Here is a 25,399-nt window from a genome sequence, read left to right as displayed (position 1 = left end):
TATCTTGGAAAAACTTGAAACTATCTCAAAACGTTCCACAACACTGAGATGTCGTTTTCTGGATTAGTCAGGTAGAACATAATATTATCTGCAAATAAAGCCAACTTTTATTTATTATCATATTAATTAAATACTTGTATTTGTTAGATCCTTATTTTCTTTGCCAGTGGCTCTAAATATAAAGCAAATAAAGAGAAAAGAGGACACCACTGTCTGGTTCCTCTGTTAAAACAGAGATTATCAGAGAGGACCCCACCCACTTTAATTTTCACCTCCGATCCCTCATATATCCTCCTAATCAACCTTATAATTTTATCAGGGAATACAAATGCTTTCATTGCTCTGCTCTTAAAATCCCAGCTTACTCTGTCAAATGCTTTCCCTGCATCAAGATACACCAACAACGGTATCTTCTTACATTCTGCTTCCTCTGGATCATCATTGTTCTGTTTATGCTGTCTAATGTTTGTATCCCCTCCACAAAACCACATTGATCCATACGTATCAATTCTGGCATTAAATTTGCCATTCTTTTAGCCATTATAGACATGAACACTTTATAATCATGATTTAGAATTGAAATGGACCTATCCTTACTGATATTCTTGATATGATCTTAAGCATTAGGAATTTTAGATCTATTTGATAATTTAAAAGATTTTTATAGAGAGTTTATTTAAGCTGCTTTATAGTAATACTTCTCTTATTTGGCTCCAATAGAAATGGCTAAGTGAAAACACTTGTCTCTGCTGGAATTTAACTCTCCCGAGTCAGGTGATGTTAAAAGTGAACTTGGTTAGCTCACCATGTAGTCTGTGGATATTTGTCTCTTTGAAATCCCCGAGTTCAGAATTATCTTGTGCAGGAATTTGGGGATTTTTGAAAGAGAAAGTTACTAACTTCTGGTCAGACTTAACCATTAATGGAGAGACTGAATGGATGGTACATGTAGTGGTAGTGGCTGAATAAGTTAGGACCTGGTCAATAACATTATGTCCTCTACTTGGTTTGTTAACTATCTGTACCAGGGCATTTTATTTAGCAAGTTTAAGAATCTCTACATATCCCAAACATTGCAAATAAAGGTGAGCCAGTTTAATGGAGGGTTGTTGAAATATCTCATTAAAAATGCATTTTTGACAATAGGCAGTATTTGAAATACACTTAAGGTGTCCTATCGCAAGACATAAGTTGACAGTGTGTGTCTTATCCTGGATAAGCTGGAGTTCAGTTTGTGGGTTTCTGTGAATATGTTTAGAGGTGATGTTGTCCTCAACAAATATGGAAACATTAATGCAGTTTCTATCAGACGTGAATGCATTGTAGGTCCAAAACTCAAGCATCTAGGGCATGTTATCTTTGCAATGAAACCAAGTCTCAGTAGCCACTTGACTATGTAGTCAAGCTGCTGTAGAGCCTCAATAATAGGACATTATTGGAAATACTTCTGGCATTAAGGAGACCCACTTTAATATGGGCCAGTTTGGGGCTGGAAATGGCTATATTTATATTTATCATGTTGAGATGTCCATTAACCAGACTGTGCATACAAAAAAGGCACTATTGAGGGCACAAAGAGCAGTGACTTTAAACATTACATGGAGTAAGAGGTTAAGGCCATCCCTGACAAAGCAAGTTGGACTAAGAATCATCGCAGCCAATGCTGATAAATACTGGACCCCACTAAAATGACTCCAACTACTAAGTCAGTTGTTGAAGCCAGTCATCTTTCTTTGTAAATATATATCTTTTTGGGTGAAGAAGGATTCCAGTTAGAGGGACCCTCCCACTTTAATTCTTGCCTTCAGTTCTTCATATATCCTACTCATTAACCTTATTATTATGTTGCCTTATTCTTAAAATCCCAGTTTACTGTATTGAGTGCTTTGTCTACATCATAATGTGGGTTTGGCATAATGGTTAATGTCTTCACCTTGTAGAGACAAAGCACAGGGTTTGATTCTGACCTTGGGTTATTGGCTACGCTTACAATGGCCCTTCAGTGCAGTTAGCCTAGTATTCTCCTATAAACTTGTGAACAGCAGCAGTATTTTCTTACATTCTGCTTCTCTCTGGATCATCATTGTTCTATTAATGTTGTCAAATGCTTGCCTCCCCTAACCAAAAACCACACTGATCCATATCTATCCATTTTTGCAAAACATCTGCCATTCTTTTAGCTAATGTAGATATAAATACTACATGGTTTAAAATTGAATTGGCTCTACATGAAGCTGAGTCTGATGGGTTTTTAGGTAATATAATTTTCTTCTAAGATGTTGGTGTTTCCCAGCTTTTAAAATACTGTTAAATGCAGTCTTCCAGATTTTTTTCAAACACTTTTATTGAATTATCACTTGTGACATAGGCAAATTTACATTCACATAAAAGTAATCAAACTGTCTTAACATAAACATTATAATTCACATATATATTGCTATATATCATGTAACTTAAGCAACATTACATCACTTATAATTTACCCAGTCTTTCTCACTCAACCATTACCTAGCTCACAATTCTCATTTTTCCTATGTAGTTTGCTCCTACCCTTTTCTAAAGAAAGATCTCAATTTCAGTTTTTTTATCTCAGTTACTATATTCACTATTTCCAATATAGTTGGTTTGATACACTGGCATCATTCATTTCAATTGACTGCCTGGATGATAAGGTCTTAATACTTTTTAGGCATCTGTTTCTTAGGACATGCAACAGGTACTAATGGAGACAAGAACGCCTGCTACTTAAAAATAATTTATTCACAAATGGAAAATGTTTTGTGGTTGTGCTAACAATGTAACCAGCACCTATTCAGAGTTAGTTGTTCTCTGGTTTTACAATATTTGTGTGATTTACTGTCCTATAGCCTTTCTTTTTTCTGTCAAGGTTAATTTATCAGCCATTTCAGGATGTCTTCCCATGAATATTCTTCTCTGAAGTTAGCCTCATTTCCAGTTTGATTTTGAAACGGGTTTTGCATAAGAGGCCATCAAGTAAAATGGTGACCCCTCCTTGAGATCTTAATTTTGTGCTGCAGAAGCTGACACTTGCTCCATTTGAACCAGCTAATCTGGCTTTCTTGAAGCTCTTAACATGGAACACAATTTTACTGATTGCTCTTACCTCTGCAGGAGGGGATCTGAATTGCAGGATCTTAAGTGAGTCAACCCTACCTCAATTTCCATAGGGACAGGGTTTCTTTGAGAACTCACCTTCTTTTATGCCTAAAGTGGTATTCAAGTTAATTTTATGCCAAACTATCCTTCTCCCTGTTTTCTTTACTGAATCTAAAAATCGGGGAGAAAGGATACTCCATGCCTTGGACATTTGCAAACAACTCAGGTACTATCTTGACAGAACTATATCCTTCAGATCTTCAGATCATTAGTTTATTTGTTGTGTGAAGTTAAGCAGAAAGGACAATCTACATCAAAACAGACTATTTCCAAATGGTTGTCTAAGGCTATTACCTTTTGTTATACTCACCATAATAAATCTATTACAGGCAGGGTCAAAGCCCTCTCTACCAGGGCCTTGGCTTCAACTGCGGAATTTCTGGAAAGAGTTGCAATTCTAGAAATATTCTACAAGCTGCTACTATTTGGTTCTCTTTACATACTTTTACAAAACACTAAGCTCAATTTCATGTCCAGGTCTAGATCAGGGTTTGCTAAAACAATTTTCCAGGGGGTTCTGGACTCCTCTCATTCCAGCTTCCAAATGTAGTTAGCTATGGTAATCTACCCATACAGCTAAGGCTACAACAGCAGTGATCAATTTAATGAATACAGGTCTGAACTTTTCGTAACAGTATATGTTTTAATGATCACTGCTGCAGTAGCCACTCTGTCCCTCCATCTCCTTTGTTTTTTTTGCAGTGTTTTATTATTTCCACTGTTAGAAGAACCAGACCGTTGGAGAAACGTTGAAATAGAGAAGACTTTATTGCTCTTGTCTTGTATATAGCATTAAAAACTTCGATATTCAGCGAAAATCATTCATTTATACCAAAAAAAGACAGTTGAAATCAAGCGCTTTCGCTTGGTCTCAATACCAAGCTTTATCAAGATAAAATGTGTGCTGAGTAGAGCTGTTAATATAGGGCTCATTTACCACCATGTGACAACAGGTAATAATTAGGCTTTAAAGCTATACATTCATTAGTTTACCTACCTACACATCATTTAAAACATTACACCATTACTACATATTGCATTAATGTTCATATAAGTAAAATATAAAAAATAGAACAAAATTTATTTAATATTAACCTTATTAAAATGTTAAAATATTTGATCCATAATCTTGTGTCCTATAGTAAAATTCAGTTCACTTTGTATCTTTTACCCTAATACCTGGTTATATACTACAAGTATCTACTTCAACTAATGTATACATAAATATATAAATATATAAAAAATGTATATAAAAAATGTATATATAGATAAATATTTCAATATATAAATAAATAGACAAATATTTCCAAAAATATTCTCAAAAATATATTTTATAAATATTATTTAAAAATATTTTTTAAAAACTGTCCCTGAAATACTTGTTAAAAAACAATGTATTATTGCAAAAAATATTATTTATCTATATATACATTTTTTTATATACATTTTTAAATAAATTTTGTTCTATTTTTTATATTTTATTTATATGAACATTAATGCAATATGTAGTAATGGTGTAATGTTTTAAATGATGTGTAGGTAGGTAAACTAATGAATGTATAGCTTTAAAGCCTAATTATTACCTGTTGTCACATGGTGGTAAATGAGCCCTATATTAACAGCTCTACTCAGCACACATTTTATCTTGATAAAGCTTGGTATTGAGACCAAGCGAAAGCGCTTGATTTCAACTGTTTTTTTTTTGGTATAAATGAATGATTTTCGCTGAATAGCGAAGTTTTTAATGCTATATACAAGACAAGAGCAATAAAGTCTTCTCTATTTCAACATTTCTCCAACGGTCTGGTTCTTCTAACAGTGGAAGTGTTGCTTTGGTGTACATTGCTTCGTTTTCATTTTATTATTAGTGTTTTATTATTGCCAAGATATGGGCATTTATGTTTTATTGTTCACAGCATAGTCTTTTCAGGGTTCAGCCTTCCAATTTCACCTGGCAGGAAAACTGTGATTGTCTTTGTACACAAAACCAAACTTGTCTTTTAGTCAGCTCAGCTGAGCTGCTTGACAGTTTGGGCATGGTGAAGGTGCCTTGAAGTTTTGGTAGCTGGCCGACCATTATATCCATGGCAGTATATAACCATATAGCTAAGGTTACTACAGCAGTGATCATTCAAACATCTGCTGTTATGCTATGTTCAACTTACATAAATGTACTTTACATTTGTCCCTGATATTCTGCTGAATATTAGTTCTAAACTCCTTTCTTTCTTTGTCAAGTTTACATGCTCATTTCTTTCCAGAATGTGTTTGCTGCAGCATTGCTATTTGCATTTTGCATTTCTCTATATAATTCAATGCTTTTCCCTTTTTATCTATACCTGTAAGGCCATTTACATTCCAAGCTAATATGGACAGTGTAGCCATTATAATTAAAGCTGTTGTTTCCTACTAGTATACATGTCAGTTTTTTGTATATGTATTTCCAGCTTTCATTTTACATACACAACTCAGCCACTGGATATGCACAAGCCAGTGCATTTCTTCATGCCTGTCCCAAGCCCAGATAAATGGGGAGGGTTACATCAGGAAGGGCATCCAGTGTAAAACCTCTGCAAAATAACATATGCTGACAACAATACAGATTTCCATACCGGATCAGTTGAGGCCCAGATTAACAATGACCGCCACCAGTACCGTTAGCCAACAGGGTGCTGGCAGAAATTGGGATACTGTTGGCCAAAGGAGGAGAAGAAGAGGGGAAAGGCATGACCGAAAGCAGAAAGAGAGGAGGAAGGTTAGGAGTGTAGTAGTGAGGGTAGGAACTTTGAATGTCGGCAGTATGACTGGTATAGGGAGAGAGTTGGCTGATATGATCGAGAGAAGGAAGTTTGATATATTGTGTGTGCAAGAGACTAGATGAAAGGGGAGTAAGGACAGGTGTATAGGAGGCAGGTTCAAATTGCTCTATCATGGTGTGAATAGGAGGAGAAATGGGGTAGGGGTTATCCTGAAGGAACAGTATGCCAAGAGTGTTTTGGAGGTGAAAAGAGTGTCGGCTAGAGTGTTGTTTATGAAGCTGGAAATTGATGGTGTAATGATGAATGTTGTTAGTGCATATGCTCCGCAAGTTGTGTGTGCGATGGATGAGAAAGAAAAATTTTGGAGTGAGTTGGATGAAGTGGTGGTGAGTGTACCCAAGGGTGAGAAACTGGTGATTGGAGCGGATTTCAATGGGCATGGTGGAGGGAACAGAGGGGATGAGGAAGTGATGGGCCGGTATGGTGTTAAGGAGAGGAATGCAGAAGGTCAGATGGTAGTGAATTTTGTGAAAAGGATGGAAGTGGCTGTGGTGAATACTTATTTTAAGAAGAGGGAGGAGCATAGGGTGACGTACAAGAGTGGAGGAAGATGCACTCAGGTGGATTATATCCTATGCAGGAGGGCCAGTCTGAAGGAGATTGGAGACTGTAAAGTGGTGACAGGGGAAAGTGTAGTTAGGCAGCATAGAATGGTGGTCTGTAGGATGATGTTGGTGATCAAGAAGAGGAGGACAAGTGTGAGAGCAAGTGCCAAGGATCATATGGTGGAAGTTGAAAAAGGGTGATTATGAGCTGGAGTTCAGGGAAGAGTTAAAACAGGCACTGGGGGGCAGTGAAGAGTTACCGAATAGCTGGGTAATTACAGCAGAGATGGTAAGGGAGACAGCTAGAATGGTTCTTGGTGTTACATCTGGACAGAGGAAGGAGGACAAGGAGACCTGGTGGTGGAATGAGGAAGTACAAGAGAGTATACAGAGGAAAAGGCTGGCGAAGAAGAGGTGGGATTGTCAGAGAGATGAATAAAGTAGACAGGCATATAAGGAGATGAGCATGGTGAAGAGAGAGGTGGTGAAGGCTAAGGATAAGGCATATGGAGAGTTGTATGAAAGGTTGAACACTAAAGAGGGAGAAAAAGACCTGTACCGATTGGCTAGACAGAGGGACCAAGCTGGGAAAGATGTGCAGCAGGTAAGGGTGATAAAGGATAGTGAGGGAAACGTACTCACAAGCGAGGAGAGTGTGTTGAGCAGATGGAAAGAGTACTTTGAGGGGCTGATGAATGAAGAGAATGAGAGAGAGAAGGTTGGATGATATAGGGATGGTGAATCAGGAAGTGAAACAGATTAGCAAGGAGGAAGTATGGACAGCTATGAAGAGGATGAAGAATGGAAAGGCTGTTGGTCCAGATGACATACCAGTGGAAGCATGGAGGTGCTTAGGAGAAATAGCAGTGGAGTTCTTAACCAGATTGTTTAATAAAATCTTGGAAAGTCAGAGGAAGCCTGAGGAGTGGAAAAAGTGTTTTGGTACCTATTTTTAAGAATGCGGATGTTGTGTAAAGTTGTAGTAACTACAGAGGAATAAAACTAATGTCACAGCTTGAAGTTGTGGGAATGAGTAGTGGAAGCTAGGTTTAGAAGGGAGGTGATGATTAGCGATCAGCAGTATGGTTTCATGCCGGGAAAGAGCACTACAGATGCGATGTTTGCTCTGAGACTGTTGATGGAGAAGTATATGGAAGGTCAGAAGGACTTGCATTGTGTCTTTGTGGATTTGGAGAAAGCATATGATAGGGTGCCTAGAGAGGAGTTGTGGTATTGTATGAGGAAGTCAGGAGTGGCAGAGAAGTATGTAAGAGTGGTACAGGATATGTACGAGGGTAGTCTGACAGTGGTGAAGTCTGCAGTGGGAGTGACAGATCCGTTTAAGGTGGAGGTGGGATTACAACAAGAATCAACTCTGAGCCCTTTCTTATTTGCAGTGGTGATGGACAGGTTGACAGACGAGATCAGACAGGAGGCCCCATGGACTATGATGTTTGCAGATGACATTGTGATCTGTAGTGAGAGTAGGGATCAGGTTGAAGAGACCCTGGAGAGGTGGAGATATGCTCTAGAGAGGAGAGAAATGAAGGTCAGCAGGACTAAGACAGAATATGTGTGTGTGAATGAGAGGGAGGATAGAGGAATGGTGAGGATGCAGGGAGTAGAGTTGGTGAAGGTAGATGAGTTTAAGTACTTGGGATCAACAGTTCAGAGTAATGGTGAGTGTGTAAGAGAGGTGAAGAAGAGAGTACAGGCAGGGTGGAATGGGTGGGAGAAGAGTGTCAGGAGTGATTTGTGACAGACTGGTACCAGTAAGAGTGAAAGGAAGGTCTACAAGAGGGTAGTGAGACCAGCTATGTTGTTTGGGTTGGAGATGGTGGCATTGACAAAAAGGCAGGAGTCAGAGCTGGAAGTGGCAGAGTTAAAGATGTTAAGATTTGCACTGGGTGTGACAAGGATAGACAGGATTAGGAATCATTATATTGGTGGATCAGCTCAGGTTGGACGGTTTGGAGACAAAGTCAGAGAGGCGAGATTGCGTTGGTTTGGACATGTGCTGAGGAGGGATGATGGGTATATTGGGAAAAGGATGCTAAAGATGGAGCTGCCAGGTAAGAAGAAAAGAGGAAGGCCTAAGATAAGGTTTATGGACGTGTTGAGAGAGGACATGCAGGTGGCTGATGTGACTGAGCAATATGCAGAAGACAGGAAGAAATGGAAACAGATGATCCACTGTGGCGACCCCTAACAGGAACAGCCGAAAGAGAAGAAGAAGAAGATTTTACATGTACACGCTAATGTTTGACGGATTGAATTTTTTTCATATAATTGCTTCTTCTCATCCCCATTATGAGCCACTGTCACTGAACAGCTAGTTAAAGCTTCTTCTACTTTTTTGTAGCCATCTTTATTTGAGTTGATGTATTATTTATGTTTCTTTTATTGTAGTCACCTTTGAGCACATTTATTTTATTTTTTCATCTAAATGACTGGAAGCCATTTGTTGAACCAAAGCCAGAGCTTGAACTACTTTTTGAATAGCTACAGGGTTGTTCCCAGCAAGTATTTTTGCTTCACCTTTTATGAATGATTTTCTTTCTGGTTCTCTAAATGTCTTCTTTGCTAGCATACAGGCAATGTACTTACTAGTTCAGTAACTGAATTTTACTTAGGCTGACAATTGTCACTGGCTCATATTTCTCAGTTTCTTTAGTTCATGCTGGGAGAGCTGAAAATAAGTTGTTGATCAGCATGTGTGTCTTGGTAGCTGTGTTTTGATAACATTTTTTGTCTGTATTTCCCCAGGGTGAGACTGAAACTGTCTAACTGTTATCAGTGTGTGTTGCACCTTGGTTAATAAATTAAAATGAACAAAAGTAAAATTAAACACACAAATAAAAATTAGTTGTTTTACTAATAACTTCAGCTATAGGATATAGACCTTCCCATTGCATTTTAATCCTTACTTTGTCTTCAGGCTCTAAATCTGGTAGCCTTTGCCAGTTTCTGTCGTAATAATATTTATGTTTGTGTTTGAATATTTTTTTTTTTTTTTAGCATTTACTTTATGTTAATTTACAGCATTAGCAATGCAGCTGGAGTAGGTAGCCCATTTTAAAACCCAATGGCCATAAACACTTGATCTGCTGAAAGATTGAGTCCCTGGAAATCCCCATAGCTTGCACTACAGCTCGCTTTTATTTGATTTATTTAATTAATTTATTTGCTTACTAACCATTTGTTCATTCTGTAAGTAGATTGATCTATTGACGCTTTTTAGCCACAACCTGAGCTCAAAGAGTAGAAAATATGCCATAGTCTTCAAAATATTTTATACAGAATGACTACATAGCAAAATTCAAAACATAATGATAAGATACATTGCATTGCAGATAAGTTAAGATTAAAACATCCAGTCAGAGTGAATTGAGAGAATATATATATATATATATATATATATATATAGATAGTATAGATATACAGATATATAAACAGATATCTATATATATATCTTTGTGTGTGTGTGTATATATATATATATATATATATATATATATATATATATATATATATACAAAATGAAAACTAAGAAATGTATAAAGTACAGTGCAATCATACATATAATTCATAAATTCATATATACATTGAAATATATCTGCAAAGTATGGAACATTAAGAGGCTGAGAAAAAAAGCTTCTTAAATGTATTCTCTTATTCATGATATGGGATATTAGCTTCCTAACCATCATCACATAGGGCATACTATATAGAAATTGTTGTCCTGTGTATTTCATTACTGTTTGGATAGCTGACTCCACTTGGCCGTTTGACTAAGGACATTGTGGACTGGATGTAATGTCTGAATTCATGTACATGCACAAATCTTCTGAATTTCTTACTTCTGCTGTGATTGATTATCAGATAGGAGAACGTTAGGTTCCCATTGTAATATGGAAACTATCAACACCTATGAAATTTGTCCAAAAGACAAATCAAGAATGACAAAAAATCTTTTTTACACCAAAATTCAAAGCAAGTAGCAAAAAAAAAACACACACAAATTCTGGGCCAGTATTAAACAACTCCTATATCCAGGTAGAATCTCAACCTCAACACCTTAAATCCAAATGAAAGTATAGCTACCCAATTCAACTTTTTTTTTTTCATAAACGCTATACTCACTTATAAAAGTAAATAACAACACTCTACCAACCACCCAAACTGAAACTGCAAGTATGGCACCCTCATTTCACACTACAACCCATCCAAATAAACAAAATAAAAAAAATACTGACAAAACTAAAACCCAGATCACTAGCTGCAGACCAACTACCAAATGAATACCTTCAGCTGACATCATTTCTTACCCCGTATCTATCTTGATCAACAGATCCATCACAGAACAATACATTCCTAAGATATGGAAAATATCCCACGTTATACCACTACACAAAGGTGGACCCTCACTCGAGCTTTCTAACTACAGACTAATATCCATACTGTTACCTCTTGCAAAAATATTGTAAAAATCCATATGTGCACAATTTTTAGACTACCTACTAACAAACAATTTGTTAGCTAATTCTCAAAATGGATTTTGACCTGGCCACAGTACCATAACTGCCCTTCTAAGTTTCACCAGCACCATAAATCAACTAAAAAATGATGGGCAGCTAGTTTCCTCTATATTTTTAGACATGTCAAAAGCATTTGACACAGTATCCCATCAACAGCTTCTGCAAGAACTTGCATCTCAATCTATCCAAACAAATCCTCTCCTGGTTCCATAGCTATCCTTCCAATCACCAACAGGCTGTTAGATGGCAAAAAAATCTTTCATCGTTATTACCATTAACAGTAGGTGTCCCACAGGGCTCAGTACTAGGTCCACTCCTTTTCTCCATCTTTATAAACAACCTTCATACTACTACTAGCCTCGTTACAATTATACAATATGCTGACGACTCCACTGTCATCTGTGTTGCACCCCCCTGTCACAGCTTCTAGGAAACACCCAAAAGTCTTTCTCGGCCATTAAATCCTATCTATAAACTGAACTACTTGGTGTCACCATTAATAACTGTTTGAGATTTAACAAGAATGTTATAATAAAAGCCCACACAAAACTAGGATCTCCCTACAGAATTAAAGCCTATCTCACCAGTACTTCCAGACAAACCATAGACATAACCCACCTATTATCTACTATAATGTACACCTCTGCCATATTCACTAACCTCCATAAAACAGACTTTATTAAGCTAGAATTGTGTTACTTCAAAATTGCCAATTTCGCTACAGGCCTACCTCACAGAACTTATTACTGCACTGCTGTCAGACAAGTAAAATGCTTTGAACTACCCAATCTCTCATCCTTCAACTCATTCAAGCTCACACTTTTGTACATCAACCAAACAAATGCCCATCTCTCCAAACCCTAGTAAACATTTAAACCAAAAATATACCCTGGGTCTTCTAACAAACTACTGTTAAAACTGTCAAAAAACAACTATGGGGATGCACTATACTCAAATCACATATCAAAGGCATGAAACAACATACAACAGACTATTCTGAATACCATCAACCCCACAACCTTTAAAAATCTGCTTAGGAGTCATATATGTAACTGGTTATGTTCCTGCTCAACTGCAGGCTAAATAAAATTTTCCTCTCTTCTTCTCTGCTCTAGCAAAATATTTTTTTCGCTTTTCATAGGTCCATAGGTTAGTATTAAGCTAACTGCCCTTGCAAGCCATTTTAAGCCTAGCCAATTATCCCTTGTGAGATTCAAACCCTGTACCTTGTGTTTATAAGGCAAACACCTTAACCATTAGGCCATCCTCCCAACCCTTTCACTACTCTTCTGCTGCTACTCCTTATTCTTCCAATCTCCCCTTGACTAAATACTGCAATACCAATATGTTTGATTGGTGTACTTGCATACATCTACTGAAAGGCACACTGCTGCCCTACTGAGACAATCTCTGTCAGCTATATGTAATGGAGACAGTCTGTCAACTACATGTAAAAGTTAAAATAAAAAAACTAATCCTACTATGTATGTCACTTTGCTCATATTGTTTTCAGAAAATCAAGGTGGGATGGCTGTGTCATTTTTAGTGATGGTAACAAACCAACGTATAGCAGATGAAAAATAATGTTATGGTAATAACTACTGATTATTTTTTCTGTACACATCTGTTAACCATTTGTAAGTAAGTGTTAGCAAGTATGCAGTATTTTTTACCTGATTAATTATAGCATCTATGTAGAGTATGGCTCTGCTATTATCTTTCCTTCTGTGAACAAATCAATGTATAGTAGATGTAAAAACGATGCAATTGCCATGCCTATCAAACATTTGTACACTTTGTATACTTTCATAAAAATCTACTGTAAATGATCAAATTAAGTAATACTTCTGTATGTGGAGCTTTTCTCCCCGGGCCTTTGCTGAAAATGGGCTACTAGCCCAGTCGGACCTCCCTGGTAAACAAATGTCAAATAAATAAATCAATAGAAATTGTCTTGAGAATACAGAGTTTAATGCATTAATTCCATTTGCGCTTATGCTTTCTCTGAAAATTTCAGTGAACTGAGAATACTAATTCATATGCATATTATATAAATGGCTTCTCTAAGTTAGAACCATGGACAGTCTGGAATTGGATATGCTATCTTCTGATCTTTAGCACTGTTGCTGTGGTATCTACGGCAGATTCAGTAATACTTGTTCTGTGATTTAACATTTCTGGAGAAACATTGCATCTTTTGCACTTTATTTGCAATTCAGTTTTCCTACACCTGACTGTTGTAGCACCCCAAGCTTTTGTTTTCTCTGCTGATTGTAAAATATATTTTGTTAGCTTTGAACATCACTCATTGGGCGCAACTTATTTCTTCCTTAAAAAAAAAATAATTCTGAATGTCTTTTTTTCCTCGGGTACACCTATTAATAGTTGCATTAATAAGTCTGAGTAAGTACATATGTGAAATTTTTACTTGTTCTGCCATTGTTAACTACAGTATTACCTAAATAATCTACAGTTCTTCTAGCACAGATTCTACAAGAGTGATGCAATTAGGCAATACCTTTTATCACTCGTTACCACACTTGATTTAACGGTTAACTAAAATGACAATATGTTTTCTCTGTCCTCCAAATCTGATCCTTCCTTTCTTACACACATTGTTCACTTCCTTGTGCCTTTCTTTTTCATACTCAGTAGTTTCATAATGCATCCTGTCTTGTCTTTATTTTTCACTTTCACTTGATCTGACTTAGATTTGATTTTACATACTTCATTTTCCAGTTAACTCTTTTAACAATACAGTAGTAATTTGTCTTGCTCTACCCACATCCATGGCTTTTGAAGTCAGGCGTGTTTCTTTTTATTAGCCCAAACCTTCTTTCATTATTTCTTGCACCTTGAATTTTCTTTATAACATCTTCCTCAGCAATGTACAGGATTATAGAACTCTGTGGCTGTTCAGACCTTCATCGAATACACTGGAAATAAATAATCACATTTCTGGCTCTGTTTCTTCCTGTTACACAAGAATTCCATGAAAATACAGTTAAACCCTATTTCCGCTATAGGTTCATAGATGATTACTAAGCTAACGACCCTAAAAGACTTTTTTAAGCTTAGTTATTCTTCCCAAATGTATTCAACAGGTTTAACTGGTTCATAGGTAATTACTATGAATTGTACAGCTGTATTTCAGTACACAGTGAGTCTTGACAGCAAAATTGTTTCTTCATTTCTGTGGATATTTTTAATATTCTCCATACACTGACAGCATGCTATGTCTAGAAGCTCAACAAACAAGACAAAATACAGTAGATGTGGTGTAGCTTCCATGAAGTTTAAACTGCAACTATTTCTGTACGTCTGTGGGCCACTTGACATGCCACTAACTGTAACTAGCTCATTAGCATTTAGAGGTCTGCATCCCATAATCTCAAGAAGCCTTAGTTTCAGCATCAAACTGACCTATATATCTGAGTCCCTATTTCACTCACTAATGACAGTTTGCCTCACTGATTAGTTGTTGCATGGCTTGACTTTCACTTTGCCAGTCTCTGCAATATTTCACTAGTTTTGTTTGTATGGTGTTACATTTTTTAATCATATTTTTTTTCTTTGTCAGACCTCACTGTCTCATTGCATGGATGTTAACATGTTTTGTTACTATATTAAAAAAAGAAAAATATACCATTTCAATAGGCTTTCATAGTTTTCCAATATATATATATATATATATATATATATATATATATATATATATATATATGTGTGTGTGTGTGTGTGTGTGTGTGTGTATATATATATATATATATATATATATATATATATATATATATATATGTGGGATCTGTACAGATCCCAGACTGCACTTTCCACCGAAACCTTAATCGGCGAACATACTTAACCGAAATTGCTGTTCACTGAAGCAGCACTTTCGGGTAAGTATGCTTGTTGTGCCGGTCGTAGTACGGTGTGGATAAGGTAAAATTCTCTTTTCCTCACTGTAGTGTGACCTTGGAGTGAGAATATTAATGTGGGGGGGCTATAGCAGTAGATTTAATGTTTTTTTTTTTTTTTTTAACATACTTTAATGAAAGTGCTTTTTTGGTTAAAGTGCTTTCATTAGTGTGTTCAGTAATTATGGATTCGGACTTTTGAGTTTTCGATCAAAAGTCCTAGATCCATATATATATATATATATATATATATATATATATATATATATGTATGGATCTACTTTTCTTTGTCGAAATGTCATTATTTTGAAAAAGAAAAGAAGATGCCCACTTCAGCAAAAGTGTATTTCAACGAAAGTGCACTTTCGCTGAAGCCTAGTCGCCAGATCGCCTGACTGTAAAAAACAAAAACATGTTTTTTGGGGGCTATGCCCCCCCACCCTACTTAAATATACCAACACTGAGATCGCACTACAGCAAGGAAAAGGGAATATTCCCATTCTGCACTGTATTGTGATCTCCATACTTCGTTTTCGAAGTTTCAGTACTTCGAACAACTGGTCTAGACCAAGTAGGTACAAAACCATGTGGGCTATGCAAGGCATGTCACTGTATTAATAAAGAGATTGTTTTTAAGCATCCAGTAACAGGGAAATTATTTTATTTTAAAGCAAAAGTCAATTGTAGAACAAAGAATATAATTTATTTAGCTGAGTGTCAGCAATGCAAAGCATTTTACATGGGAAAAACAATTGATTTCACACTTACATCAAACAATGGCACACCTATCACTCCTGACCAAACTACGAAACTCTTGGGTATTACTATCGACAACCAACTAAAATTTGACTGTCATATCAACTCCACTATAAAAACAACTAACAGGAAACTCGGTTCACTCTATAGAATCAAATCTTTCCTAACTCCTGAGGCTAGAACTACTATAGCTAGAACCCACTTAATATCAACCCTTTTATATGCTTCTTCTATATACACTAATCTGTCTAAGTACAACCTCAGTAAACTAGCCACATCATACAACAACATCGCCAGATTTGCCACTGCCTCTCCATACAGAACTCACCATTGCTTGAATCTTATAAAACTAGGGTGGCTGGAACTACCCCACCTCATACAATACTATCAACTCACTATTGTCCACAAAGTCCTCTACCACCCTGAAAACACACCAATGCTCTCTACCCTCATAAAGCCCTACCACAATATGAGGAATCTACGTTCCTGTAACAAAACTCTTGTAAAAACCTCTAGAGCAAATAATGTAGCAGGCGACTCCATATTTTCTAACTCAATTGGCAAAATATGGAATCTACTACCACCGGACCTTACATCCCTGACTTCTATTTCACTATTTAAAACCAATCTAAAACTTTTCCTAACTAACCACTGGCTTTGCTCTTGCAATAACCCTGGGTAACCTTGCTCTCTTGCTTTCTTTCCCTCCTTTCCTCTCACCTGATCTTCCTTTCCTCTCTTCCATTTACTCTAGGACAAATCACTTTCCCCTTAAAAAAATGTTTCTGGCTATAGCTCATTAGTTATATAAAATTATAGATTTTGTTACTTATGCCTATATTAAAACTTTCAGAACCTAGTAAAACATCTATTATAGACTCATGCTATTAACTCACATTGTACTCAAACACTTAGATAGCCAGTAAGAAGTTTATGAAAATGGTTTTATTGTATAACTTGTATATTCTTAGCTTGTTAAGTATTAGATAGTGGAGCTTTTCTCCTCGGGCCTCCACTGAAAATGGAAATGTATCCAGTTAGACTAGCCCGGTTAACAAATGTAAAATAAATAAAAATAAAATAAAAATGTTTAAAGTTAGAATTTTGCAACATCTTTCATGCATAAGAACCAGAAATATGCACAATGCACTTTATAAACATATAGAAGTAAATAATGACCATCAGTTTAGGTTTAGAGCTATTGCAAATGTATTTCCTAGTATAAGAAAGGGTAGCTTGGATAACTGAGCTTTTAGCCCATAGGACACCAGGACTAAATGAATTTGTTCCTATGAAATCCGCCCTCAAAGATAGGAGGGTGCAGTATAAATTTTGATTGGTTGGAAACTGTTTTGAATTAGGTATTTAAATGTGACTAAGATTGTTTTTATTTCATCTGAAGAAGGGCAGAGCCCGAAAGCGCTTATCTGTGTTAAAAACTGCTTGTTGAATTTTGCCTTGTCATATTAAATTAGTGTTTTATCGAAGGATTGTGGTGGTCTACATTGGTTTGTTCGCTAAAGATTTTTTTGTACTCTGTGGACCTTCAGTCAGTTTTCTCAATTTGTTTTCTTTGATATATTTAGATGCGTGTGTGTGTGTGTGTGTGTGTGTGTATATATATATATATATATATATATATATATATATATTTATATATATAAAATATATATATATATATATATATATATATATATATATATATATATATATATATATATATATATATTGTGTGTGTGTGTGCATATAAATGGGTCCTATTTGTTTTATTGACAGTACGGTTCATCGAACCGTACTTTATCGAAATTACTTTACCGAAAGTGCATTTTGTCGAAAATGCACTTTTGCTGAAGTAAACAAAAGAAAAAAACATGTCGTTTGCATGTTGTATTAGTTGTACATCAAGGTATACTGTTGATGTACAACTAAGGAAAGTCTTGTTGAGATCGTAGTATAGTGGGGATAAGGGAATATTCCCTTTCCCAACTGTAGTGCGAACTTGGAGTGAGAATATTAAAGTAGGGGGTGTGTGGGGGTGCAGGGCAGCTGTCACCCCTGCATAACACTGTGTAGTGTGTTTTTTTTTTTTTTTTAGTTAGTTTTTATTTTTTTATTCTGCGAAAGTGCATTTTTGATGGAATGTACTTTGATGGAATGTACTTTCGTGGAAATATGGTTCGATGAACTGTACTTTCAATTTAAAAATGTAGATAGATATATATATATATCTAGAGAGAGATATACACAGACATATCTATACATATGTAATATTTTCATCAGGCCTTTCAACCCTTAAGATTTAGGCATTATGCAATCATTTTTGTCATCCGATTTAGCCTTGATTCTCCTCAATTTACTAATTTCTGTCATGCAGTTAGACCTGGTTAAGGTCAGAAACATCATTAAATAACTAAACTAGAGCTCATATAATCACTCTCACTAAAAAAGCATTCTGTTCTGAAAAATTAAGACAGTGTCTTTTATTAACCTGTGATATGCTCATATGGCATCACTATAATTTTTAATGTTCAGATATTCAGATTATTAGTACGGGTAACAGTGGCCCTATTTTAGCAAAATTGAATATGTGTATGTGTATATATATATATATATATATATATATATAGAGAGAGAGAGAGAGAGAGAGAGAGAAGCAGATGTGTGTGTGTATGTATATATATATATATATATATATATATATATATATATATATATATATATGTGTGTGTGTGTATGCAAAGAAAAACCCAGCCAAAGTAGTGTTTTCACTGTGTAATACCTTAACCACCTATAGTAGAGGCCCATGGGATATGTACAAATGATCCCATAAGGACATGTAGAGTTTCAGCTACATGGCTTGTAAATGCCCATGACTCTTTCTTTACATTTTAGCCTTTATGGGTACATTCAGGCCAGTAACACCAAACCCAAGTAGCTGTAGAGCTGCAGCCATACATTTGTGTCTGCCTTTTTAGTGACCTCATGATATGTCAGTAGCTGCAGTCATGCATATTTTGGCCTTTTTAATGACCTCATCAAAGACTGAAACAGGAGAATGGAGAAATCTCCCTGAAAATGGTAACCGATATTGGCTCACACTAAGAACTGGACTGGGCAATGATTCCCTAACAGAGATACTCACCTCAAACCCAGCTCTACACATCACAACCCCAACAAGAAACCAACAAAATCCATCCAACATCATCAGATACATACTAAGCCCCACTCATACATAGTACACATAAATGTCAGTTTGTCTTTCTAGCCAGTAGCACATACTGGTAGTCTTCCTTAGGTACATTCACTCAGTTATGACAACTATGTAGACTGTCAACCCTCTGTACATTGGTACAAATGCACTACACCTATAAACACACACACACACAGTCTCAATTTACAGATAGATCCAGGAGCTTTATCTCAATCCTTCAGTCTACTCAAGAAATATTTGGAACAGTAGTAATATATATGTATATACATTAGAATTCAATTATATGCATTATTTCTGCTAAAAGTTAATGACAAGCTTCTTTCATATCTTGGAAGGCACTGTATACTTAATATATCTGTCACACTGTTTCTGTTATTGGTGTTTATTATTGGTATTTCCCCATATCTGATCTTAATCCTGCAGTGTCTGTTTTAGGCATGGACTTTCAGCAAGAACTTGAACAGATCTGTAGCACTTTGAAACATTTATTTTTTTATTTATTTTTTATGAGATCTGTGGAAGATTCATTTGTAAGTGTATCCAATGTGTTTTGAGGCTGAGTGATCACTTCACTTATTATTGGTAATATGTTGGATTATTAATGTTCCCTTTACATTTTTTATGTAGGTAAATAATGCCTTAGGACTGCTTTTAGTCTTTGCTATCAAACACTTGTCACAGATTAAATGATAAAGTAAGTAGTATTTGTATGTTATTTAATATAGACATGTTTTCATAAACAAGCTAAGTTTTGGTAGCTGTGTAGTGACTCTTTCTCAATTGCTTACCATATTACTGTTGTAATTCCAGTAAATGTTTTGTTGCTGAATTTTCCTGTGTATTTGTGCTTTACTAATGTGTATTTCTGAATGCAGAAGTTAAATACATTGTTGAGTGTGTCCTGAGCAGACTTAGTACAGTTATTGAGGATGGCATCCCAGTCTGCTTTCATAAAAAGGTCACATAGTATACCATAGTTCTGCTGGTAGAGTCTAGGAAGGATAATTTATTTATGACCAAGTTTGGTTTTACCTTCAGGTTAAAGGTGATGGCTTCATGGCCTGTGCTTAATAAAAAGGTTATAAACCTTGGAGAGGGAGCAAAAAAGATCCTAGGTATGTCAGTATGGCATCTAAGATAGTAACATACTTAGTTGTGTTTCATACTGTCTGTTCCAAATTGCTTTAATTAACTTAGTCATCTGATATTTGAATATGTCTGTTTAACAATGAGTAGTTTACTTACTTTGTCCCAGTACAGACTGCATTTTCATGAAGATTTACATTCTGAAGTTTAGTCTCAAAGTAATAATGTTTTGCAGGGTTACACATATGGTGTACAGCAGATACATACCACATTACATTCAAACCACTGACATTACTTACTGTATGAGCAATCTCTACACCTGCATTGATTTATGGGGTTTAGTTTTTTTATGTGTTCTTTATTTAAATATATTGACACATCCTCACCTAGCCTATTGATTCTAGAACAATGAAAGGAAGTATACTTTGGAAATTATGGTAATACATTCAGATCTTAAAAGAAAGTCTGAATAATGATATGGATGGTAACATCTTCCAAATAAAGAAATCTGTGTGTGTGTGTGTGTATGTATATGTGTATATATATATATATATATATATAGATATATATATATATATATATATATATATATATATATATATATGTAGGTGGCAGTGAAGGCTTGCTCCCCTGCAAAAACTGATGTTTAAATGAGGAAGTTTTATGCACTGAGGCTGTTTCTCAATGCATGCGTAGTGCGGTGTTGACTTCCATGTTTTCAACTGTATGTGGTTAATATTTAGGCAGTCAACTTTAGGTGTTTTTGCTAATGTATAGTACACCCACATATGTGTAGTATCACTACATGAAATATTAATATATCGACCCCTTGCTAATTGTATATACCAACTTCGAGTTCACACTGCAGTGGAGATGGGGCAAATTCTATGATTCTCAGTGTACTACAATCTCACACAGAAAAAAAAACACTGTTTGATCAGCAGATTTTCAATCAGCTGAACCAGCTTTCTTCCAGGTATGACAAGTAGTCCATTAAAAGCATTAAACATAACATATATGTAGCAAAAGTAAAAGGATCTTTTGACAACTTGTATGTAATCCATACATAAATATATATGTAAATAAATTTATGTAATGCTATATTGGTCGATGGCAAATATCAGTGCCTGTGTATTAAAATCCTGAAATATCCATCATCAATACTGGTTGACAGTACAGTCATTATCCGTGTGACTGATATTGAAAATGAAAATGTTGTACAAACTAGCATACTGCAATAGTGTCAGATTTCACCCTCGAGTGTCAGTTACATATTTTGCAAAATATTGTACATTATAGTGGTAACACATAGTCACTATTTGCAGGCAGTACTCAAATGTAAGAAAAGGTGTAATAAAAGGTATAATCTCTTTCAAATTGTATTTTAGTGTAAGCATTGATTTGGTTAAGGTGTTTGTAGAATACTTTGGCAAAGTTAAGTGTGTGGCTGAGTATTGGCTGAAGCAGTCAAAGTGCTATGGCTACCATGAATACGAACTACCAATTTACCAAAGTATACAGAAGGTAAGAATGCGATAATTACAAATGTTTCAATTAGAGATGTGAGCATGTTGTGCAGTTGTACTTTAATTAGATTTGCAAATACAGTATTATATTGGTATTTTCTCTAATACGTAAAACATCTGCAAAACTGTACTCCTTAGCACTGTATCTGATGTTGTCAGTCTTCATTCATTCCTGACAGATGGATTTGGTTCCGATCTCTCGGAACTAACTCAGCCATTATACAGCTCGTGCCAGCCAAAACCTCTTGAGCTAAGGCTCTACCCACAATGCCCCTCTCTCCATTATCTCAGACTTCGTTTGCTGCTCTGAAAGTTAGACGCGTCAGCCGATACTGTCAACTAAGTGCCTTAATTATTGTTTTCTGCTAGTAATTTTTGCTAAAGTCTGTCTGTATTAGTATATTTGATACTTTTTCTCTATTTTCTTGAGTGTGTAAGTGCTTTCTGTATTAATCTACCCACCCCCTTTACCCAACAGTATTTCTCATTACCATCGTTAGTAACTTGTTTTTTCCCCATTTCCTTTTACCTTTTCGTGACTCTTGGATACCATCATTGGTATCCTGTCTCTCCCTTTCTTTACCCTTTTAGGTAATTTTTTTGTATACCATTGTTGGTAGGCCGTTACTTAAAAAAAAATTTCTCTGCCTTCTTCATCTGTTTGTTTTGTGTGTGTGTGAACTTGAAATGGCGGAAAAACAAAAATGGACATCTGGATTTAAACAATGTCAAGACATTGGCAGAAAGATGCCCAATTCAGATGGGTATCTTTCCTGTGTATACTGTTTGGGTGTGCCCCATCTAGACACTGCATGTAAGATTTGCAGGGGTTTCTGTGCCCGTGCACTGGCGAAGCAATGCAATAAACTCATTTTGAAAAGCTTGCTAAAATGCCCCTTCAAAGTACCCCTCTCTAAGCATGAGATGTCTAAATTATCAAAACCTGACCCTAAAAAGAGAAGCCATTCTGTGCTGATCTCACCATTGGCACAAGACTTAAAATTGCACAAGTTGCCAGTTCCATCCGTGTCTTTGGAACAGAGGGCAGAAGTATCTAAAATGACTGAAAAATTACCTTTGGCACCACGGTTTACTGCACTGATACTGACTACTTTGGCACCGACCACTGTTTCAGAACCAACAATTTCTTCTGCACTAGCTTCACTCACCTCTCATTCGGTTCCAGCTCTCCCCTCTGCACAGCAACCTACAGTGCTGAAAGTCAAGACATTTATACCTCCGAGGACTATGTATTTCCCCTCTGTAGACCTATTCCTTGGTCAACTTCCCAACCCTTTTGTTGATAGTCCAGAGTCTCCTCAGGAATGTCGATCCGTTCTTCCAGAAGTCTTTCTGAAATGGACGTAGTTAGATTGGTGGACCAGCTTTTGGCAGCCAAGGGTCTTCCCACACCTATGCAGACCTCTCTCCCTCCCAGAGATGAGGTATATTCTCCATGGACTTTACCAGACCTTTCTCCTTCAACCTCCTTCCAAGGTTTGGAGCCCACAGCTTCAACTTTCCTGGTACCAGCTATCTCTGTGCTGATGGTGGGCCTTACCTCAGCACTGGTGTCATCTCTGATGTCCTCCGCACCACTGGATCCATTGCACACCTGGGACAGTGGTTTGGCTGTCAGTTCTGAGGATTTTACTACAGTTCTGGTTGTTTCTATGGAGCTGTCTGTGGCTCTCTGGACCGTGGTGGTTTTGAACCCTCCCCGGCTCCTGTTCTGGATGGCAGCTCATCGGACCAGGGCGTGACCCTGGTTCCAAGGTTGTCTTTCTTGGTTCTGGACTCCCATCCCTCTTCAGGTGGGCCTGCCTTCCAAATCATGGAGAGAGCTTTAGCCTCAGCAGGCTCCCACCTGGCTCCTTTTACATCGGAGTGTTGCATTTATGTATCCTCTGGTTCACAGCTGTCACAATCTATCACATCTGGACAGTGAGCACAGAAGCTGCAAGACATCCCTGTTCAGGGTCCCACCTCTTCAGAGTCTTCCTCAGAAATTCCTGTTGAAGAGCCATGCTGTAAGAGGACTTGCAAGAGGATGCAGCTAGATTCTCCAGAAGAATCAGTCATGGAAGACACAGATTACGATGTAGGGGAGGATTCCTCCCAGTCACCCCTGAAGATGTTTCCTTTGGAGACATCCTAGAAATCCTGAAACAGAGGTGTGATTGGAAGCCCTCAAACCTATCCTCCAAGGAATGTGTGCTCTTGCAAGCGTTTCGTGCCTGCCCATCTACTTCTTGAGTGACCCCACCCACTGACGATCTAATTAAGCTGATTGTTTAGTGGGCGTGGAAGGCTCCTGATTCCATAGAGCTCATTCCAGAGACCAGATAAAATTTTGACAGTCCTAGAAGACTAGCAACTCCACCCAAGTTACTAGCCTCATTGGACAAAGGGTCTAGCAGTAGATGGCATGGTGGTGCCGGCGGCCACCAAAAAGGAACTCTTTGAGGAGAGTTCTACTGTCCAGCCTCCTAACCAAGAGTCTAGGATGATGGATAGGTTCAGGAAGTGTGTCTTTGTGTCATCAACCTTCGCTATTAGGTCCTTGAATTTCTTGGCACACTTTACTAGACTCCAAAGGGATCTGTTAACTGACCTTTCAGACACCCTTGTAGGAGTTGTGTCTGATGAGGTCCAGGATAAGGTTGCCTCACAGCTTGCCACCCTGGAGTCTATCTCAAACTCTTCTATGCGACTCATTGCTCATGCGGCTGAAGGGACATTTAGATCAGTGGGTACAGGCATTGCCATTAGGTGCCATGCCTGGATGCTCTTGTGTGACTTCGCAGAGCCTTTTGAGTCTTCCTTCTTAAATGCTCCTGTTGACATTTCCTCTTTGTTTGGCCCTAAAGTTAGAGACACACTAGCCAGGCGTGTAAAAGATGGAAAGATCCTTTCTGCTGTGGGAGTTCGTTTTTCTACTCCTTGATCCTATTCTAGAAATTAGAGGAATGGGAAAATGTGGTTCAAGAAATCCCAAGGGCCTTTTTGTGACACACATGGTGAGTACTCCCCCTTGGGGCAGAGGGGGGAATTCCACTGAAAGACTCCCTCCCTGTTGCAGAGGGGGTCTGTGTAATCAGGGCTCCAGGGATTACTTTTCCAGATAACCCTACTATCACTCCTGAACAGTGGCTCGATTGCTTACCTCTGGAAGCAGTCAGGGGAAGATTTTCACTGCACAAAACAGCCTGGCTCATGATAACCTCAGATACCTGGGTGCAGAGAATTATCACCAGACATTACCACATTCCCTTCAATCTCTTACAAAGTTCCAAAAGTGAATCCCCAATGTTCCACCCAGTCAGAGGGCTCTAGCAGCAGTAGAAATTCAAAAGCTGCTCCAAAAAAGAGTCATCCAAGAAGTCCCACCAGACCAAACAGGATCCGAATTTTACTTGAGATTCTTTTAGTGTCTAAAAAGACAGGGGACTGGAGACCAATTCCAGATTTCAGCCTACCGAACAAATTTGTACAACAGACAAAATTCTGGATAGTCACGGTTCAGTCTATTCTTCCCTTTCTGGAGAAGAACGATTGGATGTGCTCTCTAGATCTTCAGGACTTATTACCACATAAGGATGGACAAACTCCAGAAGATACCTCCAGTTCCAGTTAGGAGCTAGTCATTACCAATTCCAAGCAATGCCCTTCAGTCTCACCACAGCCCCCACGGTGTTCACCAAATGCATGGCAGTGGTAACAGCTCACTTGAGACTACGAGGATTCTGAGTGTTTCCATACCTAGACAACTGGCTCCTCACCGCCCCCTCCAGGCATCTACTGCTTCATGCCACAGACTTCATGCT

General features: G+C 37.2%; 1 protein-coding gene across 4 annotated transcripts in view; it reads left to right on the top strand.

The window, feature by feature from the left end:
* COL4A5 (collagen type IV alpha 5 chain) overlaps positions 1 to 25,399 on the top strand; it is a 3,591,008-nt gene that overhangs the window by 1,599,953 nt on the left and 1,965,656 nt on the right. The window lies entirely within an intron of this gene.

This window comes from Protopterus annectens, chromosome 15.part0 (genome assembly GCF_019279795.1).
Source record: "Protopterus annectens isolate FY-2018-M chromosome 15.part0, PAN1.0, whole genome shotgun sequence".
Lineage (NCBI taxonomy): Eukaryota > Metazoa > Chordata > Ceratodontiformes > Protopteridae > Protopterus > Protopterus annectens.
Note: the sequence above shows the minus strand (reverse complement) of the source record. Positions and strands in the feature narration are given on the sequence as shown.